The 18,363-nt window shown below is 34.9% G+C and overlaps 1 long non-coding RNA gene across 24 annotated transcripts in view; it reads left to right on the top strand.

The window, feature by feature from the left end:
- The first annotated feature begins 4,377 nt into the window (after nucleotides 1-4,377).
- Nucleotides 4,378-18,363, top strand: part of LOC148600613 (uncharacterized) — a 28,361-nt gene continuing 14,375 nt past the window's right edge. For 4 of the 24 annotated variants that reach the window (XR_015917638.1, XR_015917646.1, XR_015917634.1 and 1 more), the window contains exons 1-8: nucleotides 4,380-5,130; nucleotides 7,080-7,215; nucleotides 8,307-8,646; nucleotides 9,552-11,169; nucleotides 12,262-12,601; nucleotides 13,506-15,123; nucleotides 16,216-16,555; nucleotides 17,460-17,630. This is a non-coding gene — a long non-coding RNA (uncharacterized LOC148600613). The other 20 variants (XR_015917650.1, XR_015917648.1, XR_015917651.1 and 17 more) reach the window with 17 other exon arrangements.

Below are 18,363 nucleotides of genomic sequence, written 5' to 3'. Positions count from 1 at the left end.
TATATGGAGTCTTGTTTAAACCATTTTAGAGGAAACATTCTAAATCCAGCTTTTCTATTATACTTTAATTGGAAAAAAAGATTCTTAAGTCCAACTTTCCGATTGTTTTCCTTGTGAAAAAAATTCCAAGTCCCTATTTTCCAAACATTTTCCGAGTGAAAAAAATTCCAAGTCCATATTTTCCAAACACTTTCTGAGTGAAAAAATGCCTAAATCCTCACTTTCCAAACTATTTCTGAAATTAAGTACAGATTTTCGAATAATACATTCGGAATTCCAAAATTAAAGCTCGGAATTCTGAGTAAAGTCGAAATCTCCTGCTACGGATTAACAAAGTAACAAAAGCAAATGAGCAACTCGGACTCCACTAAAAACTTGGAGCATGGACTTGGTGCACCGGTAGAGTAAGCATCCTCTGCTTTTCTCGAAACGTAAAAAAAAAAAAATAATAAAAAGTCCGGAGTAGACAAAAGAGGAAATGAAAACTTTGACTTTTTTATCTGCATTGCAATACTTATTTTCACTGTAAAAATTTGTTTGGTTATCCAATTTATTTATTTTAAGCTAAAGAAGCGACATTTTTACTTAAAAGAGGTTAGAATAGCACATATCACACGAAGATACAAGAATATCTTCTAAGACGTTGCATTTGAAATGATGAAACTTAAGAAAATTTGTTTGTTAAGGACTTATTTGCACTATACAATTAAATTTCTTGACACAAACTACATTGTCTTACTCAGTGAACCTTAACCTACACAAGAATAAGAAATTTTTGGTTAATATGGTGAAAATCCTATTTTTTCAAATGTAGGGTTTTCCAAAAACTTGCCATAATCATTAAGGAAAAGGGGACTTTTAAATGGTGTATGTCTTGTGATCTTTTGAAAGCTTTATTTGTATGGCATCAAACAATACAAGATTTATTAAAATTGAACATGGGATATTGATTTTAGAGCAAATTTAATACTTGGTTTGTTTCCCCAGATTGGAGATAATTCTGCCTTGTGTTCTACTACATGCATTCATATAATGAAAAATGCTATATATATGGCAAAAAGGAGAAAACACATAAAGACGCAGATATTTTTTCACAATCTGGGCACTGACAAAAGTATTTATTTGATGTTTTTTATCTAATCATTGGTTTTCAAACCCCACAAAGACCATATGAGGATGAAAGTATAGAAAATCATGGAGTTTTCCCAGAACTTAATACTGGGTACTAATAGGCTTGTTTTCACTTTCTTTTCTACATTGCAATACTTATTTGCACAGAAAAAGTTTGTTCGGTTGTCCATTTTATTTGTTATAAGCTAAAGAAGTAACATTTTTTTGCTTAAAAGTGGTTAGAATAGCACATATCACAAGAAGATACAAGAATATCTTCTATGACGTCGCATCTGAAATGATGAAACTAAAGAAAATGTGTAGCCACGTGCACATGGCCATAATTGTGTTTACTTTTGACCACATGATGAGGGTTTTGATTGGCTATATTTTTATATATATATTTGATTGACACCTCCCGTTAGGATGTATTGTTAACATGAAAAATAGACAAAAAGTGGCGAAAGTTAAATCTGGTGGTATATTGTTGGGATATAATATAGAATATGAAGATTGTATTGAATGCTTTGACACTGCTTGTAAATATGTTTTAAGGTTTAGAGTAAAGGGTGCACTATACAATTACATTAAGGCGCACTGTTTCGCACACCAAGTTACCCCGGTCAAATTTTGTAAAACTTAAAAATTAAAAGTTGAAATTTGGTGGATATATTGTTTAAATGTAGTTAAGCATTTATACATAGACAGATGTAATATATGTTATGGTAAACAGGTGTAATTTAAAGGAAGAATGGTATCCGGAACGTTTCAGTCCCCTGCCGTATTAGGTTCTCTCCTCAGGATTAGGGTGCAGGCACGAGACTGGAATTAATTTTCAAGTGCATTTCAATATACACATTTGAGCAGATTAGAAAAGTTTACCATCATTTTCTGAAATTAGTACATATAATTCGGAGATGGGGTAAACATGACAAATGAACTGAGTTAAAAGTCCTAAATTTTAACCTTCTTCCACTGAACCAAATCACAACTTTTAGTCAGAATTGATTAATGAAAAAAAATCCCATGTAATTTTAACCAATTTTCTACCAATTAGAGGCAAAACTTTAGCAAATAAGTTTCCAGTAAAAATATGAAAAAATGTGGAAGGTACTTACTACCAAAGTTGGAACTATATTCGTTGTGTTCTCGTACCTATTAGATCAATAAATGTGCTCATCATGATTAGTTGAAAAAATATATAAGTTATAGCAAATTTATTATCAGTGGTACATTGCATGTCCAATAATCGAAGGGAATAAGGCCCCTCTAAAATGTACATTTTTTTTTAATGCAATATTTTTGTGATTTTTTACATTGGTTGCATCATATTATGTGTATTTGATGCAATGAAGTTCAGTTTACTCAAGTTCCAGCTGCTTTAAGGCCAAAAATAGGGTTTTTATACATGTGGCCATGGTCAATGCACTTTTTAACCATGTATAGGGATACACATATGAAAACTCATTTTATGATGCTGACAATGACTTAAATTGATGAACTTCAAACGTAAAGTGGTCTACACATATCAAATGTACATTGAAAACAATAAGAAGTGGTTTCAAAGCTAAAACTGTCACTTCAGATCAATTTAAACCAGACCTGTACAGAGCTTGTTCAAGTGCGATTGTGTCCGATATTAAAAGTTAGCCTTTATTTGGGTTTTGAATGATGAAAGATCTGAAACAAATGCAAAATGATGTAAGGTTCTAAGCTTATCAGGTACGTAAGCAGACAGTCAGCTGTATTTTTCCAGTTTTTCTACAAAAAAAATTCGTTTTTGAAACCTTATATTGTATGCGGAACTCTAAAATTAGGTGTTTTTCAGACATCACAAGGTATATACATGTAGTGACTTACATTAGATGCATGAATATCAATGGAATGAATATATTTGTTTTTTTCACATTATTTATATTATTTACCAGCAAATACAAAAGATTCAGACTAATAAAACACATATCTGTGATTTTATAGATCCTAAGACAAGGCTGTGAAAACCCCTGATTTTGCCATATTTCATTGACTGGGTTCATAAAAATTACACTAAACTGTCAGAAATTTGCGAAATTTGTGTGGATGAGTGGTAAAGAGGAAAGTGCAGGGGGATATTACCAAGTGTGGATTGCTTACAGTTTTTTTCAAGTACATGTAAAGAAGTGGCATTTTCTTATTGAGATTGCTTAAAGTATTTCTAGTTATATCTCTCTCAGAATTATGTAATGTAAATGTATGTATTAAGTGTCAGTCTCTGTAAGAGTTAGGCAGTTGTTGAACCATGGTATGACAAAACCCAACCGTTTTGCAAGTGTAATTTGACTACATGGATTTGCTCTCAGATTTAAAGTTAAAAGTTAAGATTTTTTCGTATCATTTTGGTAACTTTACTTATAATCACATTGAAATGCACATAAAAAGAAGATTACAAGGGCAGCGAATTCTGTCAAAAATTTCATTTCTATAACATTCTCTTGAAAAATTTTTTGAACAAATCCAGTGATGCAGAGATCAAATTATGGTATTTTCATATAGTGATTGTATCCAAGGGTGAAATTATATTGTCAGATTGGTGGGGTTTTGACATCCATTTTGCCTGATTCTTACAAAAACTTACACTTATATATTAAGTTCAAAAAACAGATACAAACCATTAATTTAAATTCTACATGTAAGTAATTTTAATTACATTGTAATGTACATTGTAGTTCTAAGGGAGACAATCCATTTTGCTTCCAAACCATGTCAATGCTGTCCATCAGTCATCATTAGTAGGAGTCTGTCGATAGGAACTAACAAAACTTTTAATCAAGATTTTATCACTTTGGGGACTTACATGTATGTTGTTGTTTCATTTTTTTTAAGTTTTGTTTTGTTTTTGTAGACTTCATTACAATATTATAACAACATTTACCACTTGTTTTTTTGTAAGTAATTTTAGTGCAAAAGAAATTTAAGTTTTAAAGTCCATATGACAATAACTTAATTATATGTCTATTTTGATGTATCAATTAAGTTTTCTTCCAGTTCAAAAATTACTGTGAAACATTTTAAATCAAGCCATTGCACATTTTCAAAAATTAGACTGATTTTAAGAGAAGAGTTATTGCTCCTGAGTTTTCCAGTGTCCAGAAAGTTACTTACAATTGTTGAAATCAAGAAAATCTGATATTTTTTTGTGTAATTTGTCTTTTAATTTTGTACAAACATAAAATGTAAAAAAATACATGTATATATATATATATATATATATAAGCACAATAAGCCCGTAAACTGGCCTTGCTTACAAATGTCCATTAACTGGCCTTTTACGAAAATCGGTATTTTATTGTTATTTTACGCTATATATTGCCTAAATTAACTAGTTTAACATTATTTTGTGTTACTTAACGGTTAAGTATTTGACTGTATTAAATTTGCAATTTTTGAAAGACATAACTATTTTTGGCCAGTAAACTGGCTTCCTCGAGGCCAGCTTACTGCTAAAACCTATAGACGATGCCAGCTTACGGCACCTATTTTTTGTTCATGCACAACAAGCCCGTAAGCTGGACTATGTACCCCATGACCTCAGAAAGTTAGTGGGATAAACTGGACTGAGATATAACATTCATTGACGTCATATATAAGGAATGTACGGATTAGCTAGACTTAATTTAAGTTGTTTATTTTAAATTAATCGTGTTGTTGGATCTTATCTCCATGCGCACGTGGTATGTACAGAAGAGAAAGGGGTAAATCCCAAACCATGTGTTTGCAGTTTAAGATGTTATTATAATTGTGATAAGTCTTTTTCGAAGGAAATATCCTGCAGTCTGTTTACTATCATAAAGTGTGCCGATCACGTTGGTGCCGATGTGGACTTGTGTAGTTGTGATATGACAATTGACATACATGTATCCGTATGAACCCAGCGACGGGATCTTGAATTCAGTTTTATTGAGGAAGATATATCATTTCACCAATATGGTGAAACAAAATGTGAATAGCAGAATGAAAGTTTATTGAAAATCATGCCTCAAGGTAAGCAAAACTGATATATGTGCAAGGTCAAGATCTAGGACATACATTGTATACACAAAAAGTCAGTTAAAATGAGATTGAACAAAATCAGATACTGTTTACAATACTTAAACAATGTTGTTCTCATCTTCTGGGATAGTGGGATTTGCAAACAGAAGGGGTGCATTGTACACAGGGCTATCACTTTAACTAGTAACATACATTGTAATTGATCTAAGAAGAAATTGACAATATAGAAATTATAGAAATAAAAGTATCAGGTATGAGACCACAATTATCTGCCCTTAGCTTTTTCGTTGTATGCGAATATAGTTCCTATAGTAATAGGGGATTTTTCAAAAATTTTTTAGAAACACTTCCTTTCAGAATTTCTCATACTTTTTGTGCTCAATTGGAAGAGGAATAATGAAATTATTTTAGTAGATGTGTTGAAATGAGAAATTTGACATTTAGGTTGTGATTTGGTGAGGTAAAAAAAGGTCAAGTTTGTGACATCCAGAAGCCATTTTGGGTCATTTTTTAGGGTATCTCTGTGTTTATGCATAAATTTTGAAAAAATAATGGTAATTTGTTTTATATTTTTTTATATAAGTTGTTGGAAGGTTCAAATTAACATCCCTGAAAATCTTAATTGAATTGCGCTGGTGGAATTTTTTTAAATTACAGAAAGACTATAAAGAAGACAGTGGGAAAATTAATTGTGGTTATATGTGTAGTAGAGGTACAGTACTATTGAAATATATCAAATTTACTATATTTTGAGGAAATTTTGCATAATTTAGCCATTTTTCAAAAGATAGGGGTTGGATATCTCAAATTTGGATTTTTTTTTTGTGGTTTTGAGGAGTACCAAATCCTCTTTTTGAGAAATATTCCTACTCAATCTTGCTTGAAAAAGTAACTTTACAAGATGGATGCCTTTTTTCAGAAGTACCATCAAAAGCTAGAGGAAAAATGTGCCCTTGGGCTAAATGGAGAGTGTTTTATTTGGACAGGGTCATGTACACCAAATGGCAAATATGGGGTCATAAATTGTAGATTTCCTGGTGCCATTGGGTGGAAATTATTATATGTGCACAGGCTTGCATACATGATACAGCATAGGGCTGCACAGTTAGCAGCTGTTGGTGTATCACACCTGTGCCACAATACCAAATGCATAAATGCAGCCCATCTGGTGTTGGAACCACATGGTTTCAACAACAGTAGGCAAACTTGTGTCGAAAGGGGAATGTATAGGTCACATTGCCCCTTTTCCGCCCTGTTTAGTGCACCTTAAGATGCCAGATAATAATTTAGGTATTTCAATGGATTTAAAAGAAAATGGGCAGGGGAAAGTGTTCATTTATTCATTAAATTTCATTTTATTCGTATCAATATAAGAAATCTTTTTGAAAGATTTGGGTGGTCCTTAAAAGGACCTTTGATTTTTTTAAGCTGTCTGTCTTTTACTTAGGCATCTTCTTCTTGCAGTATGCATCATGCATCAGCTCATCTGGTACAGGATCTAGTTGCCCTTTTACATAGTCTGGTCTCTTTTTGTGGAGCTCTTTATGAATCTTGTGTTCCTCCAGTCTGACAGCTGCCTGTTGTAACCTTCTTATCTTTACTTCAGGTTTCTGCTCATAAGTCCTTTTGTAAATATACTCTCTGTCCATTTTATCAAAGAAGGTCTCACAGTCCTCGGACACTTTAATGTTCAACTCTTTGCTTTTCATCTTGGCTGATGTACCAGGTCTGTTGTTGGTCCTGTGTATTGCAGAATGAAGTCTGCCTTCCATGTTTTTTCCATGAGTTACATTTTTTGGTAAACTCACACTCAATGCACGATGAACTCCTTCATTTTTATTTGTTGTGTGGAACATTCTCATGCCATTGACTGCTTCCTCACTAAGTATCATTTTCAGTAGTTTTAGCAGTATAATTTCATCAATTTCATCTATTTTCAGCACAGTGATGTTGTAAGTGCTTAGGTAAAAGGATCTGGTCCACCAGTTATCACTGACTGTACCTTTGCATACCACAGACTCCTTAAGGCAAGATGAACAGTCTCCACCATAACACTGGACTGTAGTTGAAAGGATGGTAGGTAATTTTTTACATACTTTTTCTGTGTCCTTGTTATATTCATTCATTAACTGGTTCAATATCATGGAACTGCGACACTTCAAGTCCAGGCTAAACATTTTCTTCAAGTCTTTGTTCTCTTCTTTAGTTTGTCCATGAAACATGGTCTCACTAAACTTAGCTCGCATTCTCGCTCGGAATTGATGTTGGCTTAGATGTACTGGGTCAGCCAGTCTCTGCACTTCCCACATAGGATACAGTACATGTATGGCATCTTCTACTCCTTTAGCGGAACGTGCATCTCCATCTGTTGTGGCATAACGGATAAGCATACCTTGCAGTGCAAGCTGATTTCCAATTTCTTTTCCCATGGCATATTCTGATATTGGTATAGTTCTATGAAGGGTAGCAGTACAGCCTTCATGGCCTGGGCACTCTGCATCAAATCCCTTTCCTCTGAGCCAAGCTCCCTTCCAACATAGCTGGTTTAGTGAAGATGCTGTGACTACAAACTTCCATGGAGTATTTTGTTCAATCGCAAGCATCTGTGCCTGTGATGCATTTAACCCTGGTTTCTTCCTGCTGACCTTGTTGCAGTTGGGTACCTGCCATCTAAGGTCACATCTATCACATTTTCTGGTTGTCCATTCTTTTTGTTGTATGACCTTATCTTTCATGTCGTCCTTGTTCTGCTTTACCATAACTTTAGGAATTCGGTCGGTGTTTCTCTGCATACCACTCTTGCATGGAGGTGGAACACTTACACGCGCTAAAATCTCCTGGGTCTTGGTGCTTCCTATTGGACTATCTAGTCCTGCTGAAACTAGCACAATGTTGGTACCGGCTGGATTTGGCCCTGGCTTCTTGTTTTCAACTTCTGAGTACAACTTTGCTAGTGTAGGAGTCGCAAACCAACAGTTTGCACACCGAACTCTGTACATGATACAGGCACCCCATTTTCTGTCACTATGTGGCTCCATCCATGGCCTCTTGCAAGTTTTTGGTGTTTCCCTGTGCTGTTGGTACGCCAAGTTGAACATGTCAAACATCTTTTCACTCTCAATAATATGAGAATTGTTTGATGTCACCTTTTCTTTATCTGCTTTCAGGAACCGTGGCCGCAGGATCATACTGGATTTAATCACACCACTTCCATCTTCTTTTACCACTTGTGAGCTGTCAGTCCTGGATACGGAATCAGCTTCGATGTCGTCTTGTTGGTGATCTTGCAGATTCATTCGGATGTAAGCTTTTGACTCTTCTTCATCTGATTAAACTGCATTCTCAAAAACGAGACCTTTCGACCATGGAGTATGACCTTTCTTGAACCGCCCAGCATTACTGACCTTGTGGCTTCCTGCTAGACCAGTTTTGCCTTTGTTGTGTGGAGTATTACCATCAGTAAACATATTTGAATCTTCTTCTTGTATGGTTCCGCAACAAAATTTGGTATGATTTTAGTCTCAAAAGGGCTACTATTTGTACTTTTTGGTTCTTTTGATAGTTTAGGTGAGAATTTCTAGATGCTGACAATGTTTACTTAGTTCTAATAAGGCTCAGGGTGCAGTCTTTTACTCATTAGATCAGATAATTTGATCCTAATAGGATACTAGACCGCCCCCTGAGTGATGGGGGTTTTCAAAGAATCATCAAAAGAAAGCCAATATGGTGGTTCAATTCCGTATTATTGATAACAAATATTTGATTTGGGATTGTTTTTGTACTTTTTAAGTAGATACTAGTAAAAAAAATAAAATGCCTTTAGAAAAAAAAAAAAAATTAAATTGACCATTTTTGCACCATTATATTATAATTTTCGTTCTTTGAGACCCAAATGTGATAAATCAATTTTGTTTTCTTTAAAATGTGAAGAAAAAAACTTGCTGTGATGAAAATTTCCTAAAATACCTGTGTAATTATTCAAAAATTTTCTTATCTAAAGACCTTTATGTATGAGTATGCAACCCTGAGCCTTTAGATTATTGGTCATATCGGCACCTGTAGAAAATAATTATTTACACAAATACTTTTCAACTTATCAAGAATCTGTAAATTGGGGCTGTTTTCTGAATCATTAAAGTAATTTATAATATTTTTTTCTATTTTTTTTTATGAAGTAGAAGTATTTTTAATTTTAGTTTCATTTGATTCAATTCTATTTTTTTCCATATTTGGAATTGGAAAAAAAAAATTAAACCACTTTAAAACTATTTTGATAAAAGAAAATTTGTAATTCAAATACTATAATTATCCAAGAGAAAAAAACACTTTAGTTTGTGAAAATATCTCAAAAAGTAAAAAAGTTATTGCAATATTGATAAAAGTGGTCATATCTAACTTTTTGAATTTTTCAGATAAGAAAGAAGAGCTGAAAACAGTTTTGGGTAGCTGTCTTTGAAGCTGGTTTGTGGACATGATGATGGACCGATTTGATCGAAACTTTGCTGAATAATTGGAAATATGATGAAATAACAGAAGATGGCTTTTTATTACAATATTTTAACTTTAGCGCATCTAATAGAGAGGTATGTTTGCATACAAAAACAGCTGATATGGCTACATTTTCATATTGGTGAGTATTTTTATGTTTCATATGTGTAGTAGAGGTACAGTACTATTGAAATATATCAAATTTACTATATTTTGAGGAAATTTTGCATAATTTAGCCATTTTTCAAAAGATAGGGGTTGGATATCTCAAATTTGGATTTTTTTTTGTGGTTTTGAGGAGTACCAAATCCTCTTTTTGAGAAATATTCCTACTCAATCTTGCTTGAAAAAGTAACTTTACAAAATGGATGCCTTTTTTTCAGAAGTACCATCAAAAGCTAGAGGAAAAATGTGCCCTTGGGCTAAATGGAGAGTGTTTTATTTGGACAGGGTCATGTACACCAAATGGCAAATATGGGGTCATAAATTGTAGATTTCCTGGTGCCATTGGGTGGAAATTATTATATGTGCACAGGCTTGCATACATGATACAGCATAGGGCTGCACAGTTAGCAGCTGTTGATGTATCACACCTGTGCCACAATACCAAATGCATAAATGCAGCCCATCTGGTGTTGGAACCACATGGTTTCAACAACAGTAGGCAAACATGTGTGTCGAAAGGGGAATGTATAGGTCACATTGCCCCTTTTCCGCCCTGTTTAGTGCACCTTAAGATGCCAGATAATAATTTAGGTATTTCAATGGATTTAAAAGAAAATGGGCAGGGGAAAGTGTTCATTTATTCATTAAATTTCATTTTATTCGTATCAATATAAGAAATCTTTTTGAAAGATTTGGGTGGTCCTTAAAAGGACCTTTGATTTTTTTAAGCTGTCTGTCTTTTACTTAGGCATCTTCTTCTTGCAGTATGCATCATGCATCAGCTCATCTGGTACAGGATCTAGTTGCCCTTTTACATAGTCTGGTCTCTTTTTGTGGAGCTCTTTATGAATCTTGTGTTCCTCCAGTCTGACAGCTGCCTGTTGTAACCTTCTTATCTTTACTTCAGGTTTCTGCTCATAAGTCCTTTTGTAAGTATACTCTCTGTCCATTTTATCAAAGAAGGTCTCACAGTCTTCGGACACTTTAATGTTCAACTCTTTGCTTTTCATCTTGGCTGATGTACCAGGTCTGTTGTTGGTCCTGCGTATTGCAGAATGAAGTCTGCCTTCCATGTTTTTTCCATGAGTTACATTTTTTGGTAAACTCACACTCAATGCACGATGAACTCCTTCATTTTTATTTGTTGTGTGGAACATTCTCATGCTATTGACTGCTTCCTCACTAAGTATCATTTTCAGTAGTTTTAGCAGTATAATTTCATCAATTTCATCTATTTTCAGCACAGTGATGTTGTAAGTGCTTAGGTAAAAGGATCTGGTCCACCAGTTATCACTGACTGTACCTTTGCATACCACAGACTCCTTAAGGCAAGATGAACAGTCTCCACCATAACACTGGACTGTAGTTGAAAGGATGGTAGGTAATTTTTTACATACTTTTTCTGTGTCCTAGTTATATTCATTCATTAACTGGTTCAATATCATGGAACTGCAACACTTCAAGTCCAGGCTAAACATTTTCTTCAAGTCCTTGTTCTCTTCTTTAGTTTGTCCATGAAACATGGTCTCACTAAACTCAGCTCGCATTCCCGCTCGGAATTGATGTTGGCTTAGATGTACTGGGTCAGCCAGTCTCTGCACTTCCCACATAGGATACAGTACATGTATGGCATCTTCTACTCCTTTAGCGGAACGTGCATCTCCATCTGTTGTGGCATAACAGATAAGCATACCTTGCAGTGCAAGCTGATTTCCAATTTCTTTTCCCATGGCATATTCTGATATTGGTATAGTTCAATGAAGGGTAGCAGTACAGCCTTCATGGCCTGGGCACTCTGCATCAAATCCCTTTCCTCTGAGCCAAGCTCCCTTCCAACATAGCTGGTTTAGTGAAGATACTGTGACTACAAACTTCCATGGAGTATTTTGTTCAATCGCAAGCATCTGTGCCTGTGATGCATTTAACCCTGGTTTCTTCCTGCTGGACCTTGTTGCAGTTGGGTACCTGCCATCTAAGGTCACATCTATCACATTTTCTGGTTGTCCATTCTTTTTGTTATATGACCTTATCTTTCATGTCGTCCTTGTTCTGCTTTACCATAACTTTAGGAATTCGGTCGGTGTTTCTCTGCATACCACTCTTGCATGGAGGTGGAACACTTACACGTGCTAAAATCTCCTGGGTCTTGGTGCTTCCTATTGGACTATCTAGTCCTGCTGAAACTAGCACAATGTTAGTACCGGCTGGATTTGGCCCTGGCTTGTTGTTTTCAACTTCTGAGTACAACTTTGCTAGTGTTGGAGTCGCAAACCAACAGTTTGCACACCGAACTCTGTACATGATACAGGCACCCCATTTTCTGTCACTATGTGGCTCCATCCATGGCCTCTTGCAAGTTTTTGGTGTTTCCCTGTGCTGTTGGTACGCCAAGTTGAACATGTCAAACATCTTTTCACTCTCAATAATATGAGAATTGTTTGATGTCACCTTTTCTTTGTCTGCTTTCAGGAACTGTGGCCGCAGGATCATACTGGATTTAATCACACCACTTCCATCTTCTTTTACCACTTGTGAGCTGTCAGTCCTGGATACGGAATCAGCTTCGATGTCGTCTTGTTGGTGATCTTGCAGATTCATTCGGATGTAAGCTTTTGACTCTTCTTCATCTGATTAAACTGCATTCTCAAAAACGAGACCTTTCGACCATGGAGTATGACCTTTCTTGAACCGTCCAGCATTACTGACCTTGTGGCTTCCTGCTAAACCAGTTTTGCCTTTGTTGTGTGGAGTATTACCATCAGTAAACATATTTGAATCTTCTTCTTGTATGGTTCCGCAACAAAATTTGGTATGATTTTAGTCTCAAAAGGGCTACTATTTGTACTTTTTGATTCTTTTGATAGTTTAGGTGAGAATTTCTAGATGCTGACAATGTTTACTTAGTTCTAATAAGGCTCAGGGTGCAGTCTTTTACTCATTAGATCAGATAATTTGATCCTAATAGGATACTAGACCGCCCCCTGAGTGATGGGGGTTTTCAAAGAATCATCAAAAGAAAGCCAATATGGTGGTTTAATTCCGTATTATTGATAACAAATATTTGATTTGGGATTGTTTTTGTACTTTTTAAGTAGATACTAGTAAAAAAAATAAAATGCCTTTAGAAAAAAAAAAAAAATTAAATTGACCATTTTTGCACTATTATATTATAATTTTCGTTCTTTGAGACCCAAATGTGATAAATCAATTTTGTTTTCTTTAAAATGTGAAGAAAAAAACTTGCTGTGATGAAAATTTCCTAAAATACCTGTGTAATTATTCAAAAATTTTCTTATCTAAAGACCTTTATGTATGAGTATGCAACCCTGAGCCTTTAGATTATTGGTCATATCGGCACCTGTAGAAAATAATTATTTACACAAATACTTTTCAACTTATCAAGAATCTGTAAATTGGGGCTGTTTTCTGAATCATTAAAGTAATTTATAATATTTTTTTCTATTTTTTTTATGAAGTAGAAGTATTTTTAATTTTAGTTTCATTTGATTCAATTCTATTTTTTTCCATATTTGGAATTGGAAAAAAAAAATTAAACCACTTTAAAACTATTTTGATAAAAGAAAATTTGTAATTCAAATACTATAATTATCCAAGAGAAAAAAACACTTTAGTTTGTGAAAATATCTCAAAAAGTAAAAAAGTTATTGCAATATTGATAAAAGTGGTCATATCTAACTTTTTGAATTTTTCAGATAAGAAAGAAGAGCTGAAAACAGTTTTGGGTAGCTGTCTTTGAAGCTGGTTTGTGGACATGATGATGGACCGATTTGATCGAAACTTTGCTGAATAATTGGAAATATGATGAAATAACAGAAGATGGCTTTTTATTACAATATTTTAACTTTAGCGCATCTAATAGAGAGGTATGTTTGCATACAAAAACAGCTGATATGGCTACATTTTCATATTGGTGAGTATTTTTATGTTTCATATGTGTAGTAGAGGTACAGTACTATTGAAATATATCAAATTTACTATATTTTGAGGAAATTTTGCATAATTTAGCCATTTTTCAAAAGATAGGGGTTGGATATCTCAAATTTGGATTTTTTTTTGTGGTTTTGAGGAGTACCAAATCCTCTTTTTGAGAAATATTCCTACTCAATCTTGCTTGAAAAAGTAACTTTACAAAATGGATGCCTTTTTTTCAGAAGTACCATCAAAAGCTAGAGGAAAAATGTGCCCTTGGGCTAAATGGAGAGTGTTTTATTTGGACAGGGTCATGTACACCAAATGGCAAATATGGGGTCATAAATTGTAGATTTCCTGGTGCCATTGGGTGGAAATTATTATATGTGCACAGGCTTGCATACATGATACAGCATAGGGCTGCACAGTTAGCAGCTGTTGATGTATCACACCTGTGCCACAATACCAAATGCATAAATGCAGCCCATCTGGTGTTGGAACCACATGGTTTCAACAACAGTAGGCAAACATGTGTGTCGAAAGGGGAATGTATAGGTCACATTGCCCCTTTTCCGCCCTGTTTAGTGCACCTTAAGATGCCAGATAATAATTTAGGTATTTCAATGGATTTAAAAGAAAATGGGCAGGGGAAAGTGTTCATTTATTCATTAAATTTCATTTTATTCGTATCAATATAAGAAATCTTTTTGAAAGATTTGGGTGGTCCTTAAAAGGACCTTTGATTTTTTTAAGCTGTCTGTCTTTTACTTAGGCATCTTCTTCTTGCAGTATGCATCATGCATCAGCTCATCTGGTACAGGATCTAGTTGCCCTTTTACATAGTCTGGTCTCTTTTTGTGGAGCTCTTTATGAATCTTGTGTTCCTCCAGTCTGACAGCTGCCTGTTGTAACCTTCTTATCTTTACTTCAGGTTTCTGCTCATAAGTCCTTTTGTAAGTATACTCTCTGTCCATTTTATCAAAGAAGGTCTCACAGTCTTCGGACACTTTAATGTTCAACTCTTTGCTTTTCATCTTGGCTGATGTACCAGGTCTGTTGTTGGTCCTGCGTATTGCAGAATGAAGTCTGCCTTCCATGTTTTTTCCATGAGTTACATTTTTTGGTAAACTCACACTCAATGCACGATGAACTCCTTCATTTTTATTTGTTGTGTGGAACATTCTCATGCTATTGACTGCTTCCTCACTAAGTATCATTTTCAGTAGTTTTAGCAGTATAATTTCATCAATTTCATCTATTTTCAGCACAGTGATGTTGTAAGTGCTTAGGTAAAAGGATCTGGTCCACCAGTTATCACTGACTGTACCTTTGCATACCACAGACTCCTTAAGGCAAGATGAACAGTCTCCACCATAACACTGGACTGTAGTTGAAAGGATGGTAGGTAATTTTTTACATACTTTTTCTGTGTCCTAGTTATATTCATTCATTAACTGGTTCAATATCATGGAACTGCAACACTTCAAGTCCAGGCTAAACATTTTCTTCAAGTCCTTGTTCTCTTCTTTAGTTTGTCCATGAAACATGGTCTCACTAAACTCAGCTCGCATTCCCGCTCGGAATTGATGTTGGCTTAGATGTACTGGGTCAGCCAGTCTCTGCACTTCCCACATAGGATACAGTACATGTATGGCATCTTCTACTCCTTTAGCGGAACGTGCATCTCCATCTGTTGTGGCATAACAGATAAGCATACCTTGCAGTGCAAGCTGATTTCCAATTTCTTTTCCCATGGCATATTCTGATATTGGTATAGTTCAATGAAGGGTAGCAGTACAGCCTTCATGGCCTGGGCACTCTGCATCAAATCCCTTTCCTCTGAGCCAAGCTCCCTTCCAACATAGCTGGTTTAGTGAAGATACTGTGACTACAAACTTCCATGGAGTATTTTGTTCAATCGCAAGCATCTGTGCCTGTGATGCATTTAACCCTGGTTTCTTCCTGCTGGACCTTGTTGCAGTTGGGTACCTGCCATCTAAGGTCACATCTATCACATTTTCTGGTTGTCCATTCTTTTTGTTATATGACCTTATCTTTCATGTCGTCCTTGTTCTGCTTTACCATAACTTTAGGAATTCGGTCGGTGTTTCTCTGCATACCACTCTTGCATGGAGGTGGAACACTTACACGTGCTAAAATCTCCTGGGTCTTGGTGCTTCCTATTGGACTATCTAGTCCTGCTGAAACTAGCACAATGTTAGTACCGGCTGGATTTGGCCCTGGCTTGTTGTTTTCAACTTCTGAGTACAACTTTGCTAGTGTTGGAGTCGCAAACCAACAGTTTGCACACCGAACTCTGTACATGATACAGGCACCCCATTTTCTGTCACTATGTGGCTCCATCCATGGCCTCTTGCAAGTTTTTGGTGTTTCCCTGTGCTGTTGGTACGCCAAGTTGAACATGTCAAACATCTTTTCACTCTCAATAATATGAGAATTGTTTGATGTCACCTTTTCTTTGTCTGCTTTCAGGAACTGTGGCCGCAGGATCATACTGGATTTAATCACACCACTTCCATCTTCTTTTACCACTTGTGAGCTGTCAGTCCTGGATACGGAATCAGCTTCGATGTCGTCTTGTTGGTGATCTTGCAGATTCATTCGGATGTAAGCTTTTGACTCTTCTTCATCTGATTAAACTGCATTCTCAAAAACGAGACCTTTCGACCATGGAGTATGACCTTTCTTGAACCGTCCAGCATTACTGACCTTGTGGCTTCCTGCTAAACCAGTTTTGCCTTTGTTGTGTGGAGTATTACCATCAGTAAACATATTTGAATCTTCTTCTTGTATGGTTCCGCAACAAAATTTGGTATGATTTTAGTCTCAAAAGGGCTACTATTTGTACTTTTTGATTCTTTTGATAGTTTAGGTGAGAATTTCTAGATGCTGACAATGTTTACTTAGTTCTAATAAGGCTCAGGGTGCAGTCTTTTACTCATTAGATCAGATAATTTGATCCTAATAGGATACTAGACCGCCCCCTGAGTGATGGGGGTTTTCAAAGAATCATCAAAAGAAAGCCAATATGGTGGTTTAATTCCGTATTATTGATAACAAATATTTGATTTGGGATTGTTTTTGTACTTTTTAAGTAGATACTAGTAAAAAAAATAAAATGCCTTTAGAAAAAAAAAAAAAATTAAATTGACCATTTTTGCACTATTATATTATAATTTTCGTTCTTTGAGACCCAAATGTGATAAATCAATTTTGTTTTCTTTAAAATGTGAAGAAAAAAACTTGCTGTGATGAAAATTTCCTAAAATACCTGTGTAATTATTCAAAAATTTTCTTATCTAAAGACCTTTATGTATGAGTATGCAACCCTGAGCCTTTAGATTATTGGTCATATCGGCACCTGTAGAAAATAATTATTTACACAAATACTTTTCAACTTATCAAGAATCTGTAAATTGGGGCTGTTTTCTGAATCATTAAAGTAATTTATAATATTTTTTTCTATTTTTTTTATGAAGTAGAAGTATTTTTAATTTTAGTTTCATTTGATTCAATTCTATTTTTTTCCATATTTGGAATTGGAAAAAAAAAATTAAACCACTTTAAAACTATTTTGATAAAAGAAAATTTGTAATTCAAATACTATAATTATCCAAGAGAAAAAAACACTTTAGTTTGTGAAAATATCTCAAAAAGTAAAAAAGTTATTGCAATATTGATAAAAGTGGTCATATCTAACTTTTTGAATTTTTCAGATAAGAAAGAAGAGCTGAAAACAGTTTTGGGTAGCTGTCTTTGAAGCTGGTTTGTGGACATGATGATGGACCGATTTGATCGAAACTTTGCTGAATAATTGGAAATATGATGAAATAACAGAAGATGGCTTTTTATTACAATATTTTAACTTTAGCGCATCTAATAGAGAGGTATGTTTGCATACAAAAACAGCTGATATGGCTACATTTTCATATTGGTGAGTATTTTTATGTTTCATATGTGTAGTAGAGGTACAGTACTATTGAAATATATCAAATTTACTATATTTTGAGGAAATTTTGCATAATTTAGCCATTTTTCAAAAGATAGGGGTTGGATATCTCAAATTTGGATTTTTTTTTGTGGTTTTGAGGAGTACCAAATCCTCTTTTTGAGAAATATTCCTACTCAATCTTGCTTGAAAAAGTAACTTTACAAAATGGATGCCTTTTTTCAGAAGTACCATCAAAAGCTAGAGGAAAAATGTGCCCTTGGGCTAAATGGAGAGTGTTTTATTTGGACAGGGTCATGTACACCAAATGGCAAATATGGGGTCATAAATTGTAGATTTCTTGGTGCCATTGGGTGGAAATTATTATATGTGCACAGGCTTGCATACATGATACAGCATAGGGCTGCACAGTTAGCAGCTGTTGATGTATCACACCTGTGCCACAATACCAAATGCATAAATGCAGCCCATCTGGTGTTGGAACCACATGGTTTCAACAACAGTAGGCAAACATGTGTGTCGAAAGGGGAATGTATAGGTCACATTGCCCCTTTTCCGCCCTGTTTAGTGCACCTTAAGATGCCAGATAATAATTTAGGTATTTCAATGGATTTAAAAGAAAATGGGCAGGGGAAAGTGTTCATTTATTCATTAAATTTCATTTTATTCGT

Source organism: Perna viridis, chromosome 13 (genome assembly GCF_037379345.1).
Source record: "Perna viridis isolate PV_CMFRI_1.1 ecotype Kerala chromosome 13, ASM3737934v1, whole genome shotgun sequence".
In the NCBI taxonomy this organism is placed as follows: Eukaryota; Metazoa; Mollusca; class Bivalvia; order Mytilida; family Mytilidae; genus Perna; species Perna viridis.
The sequence above is the reverse complement of the archived record's forward strand: the minus strand, read 5'-3'. Positions and strand labels throughout refer to the sequence as shown.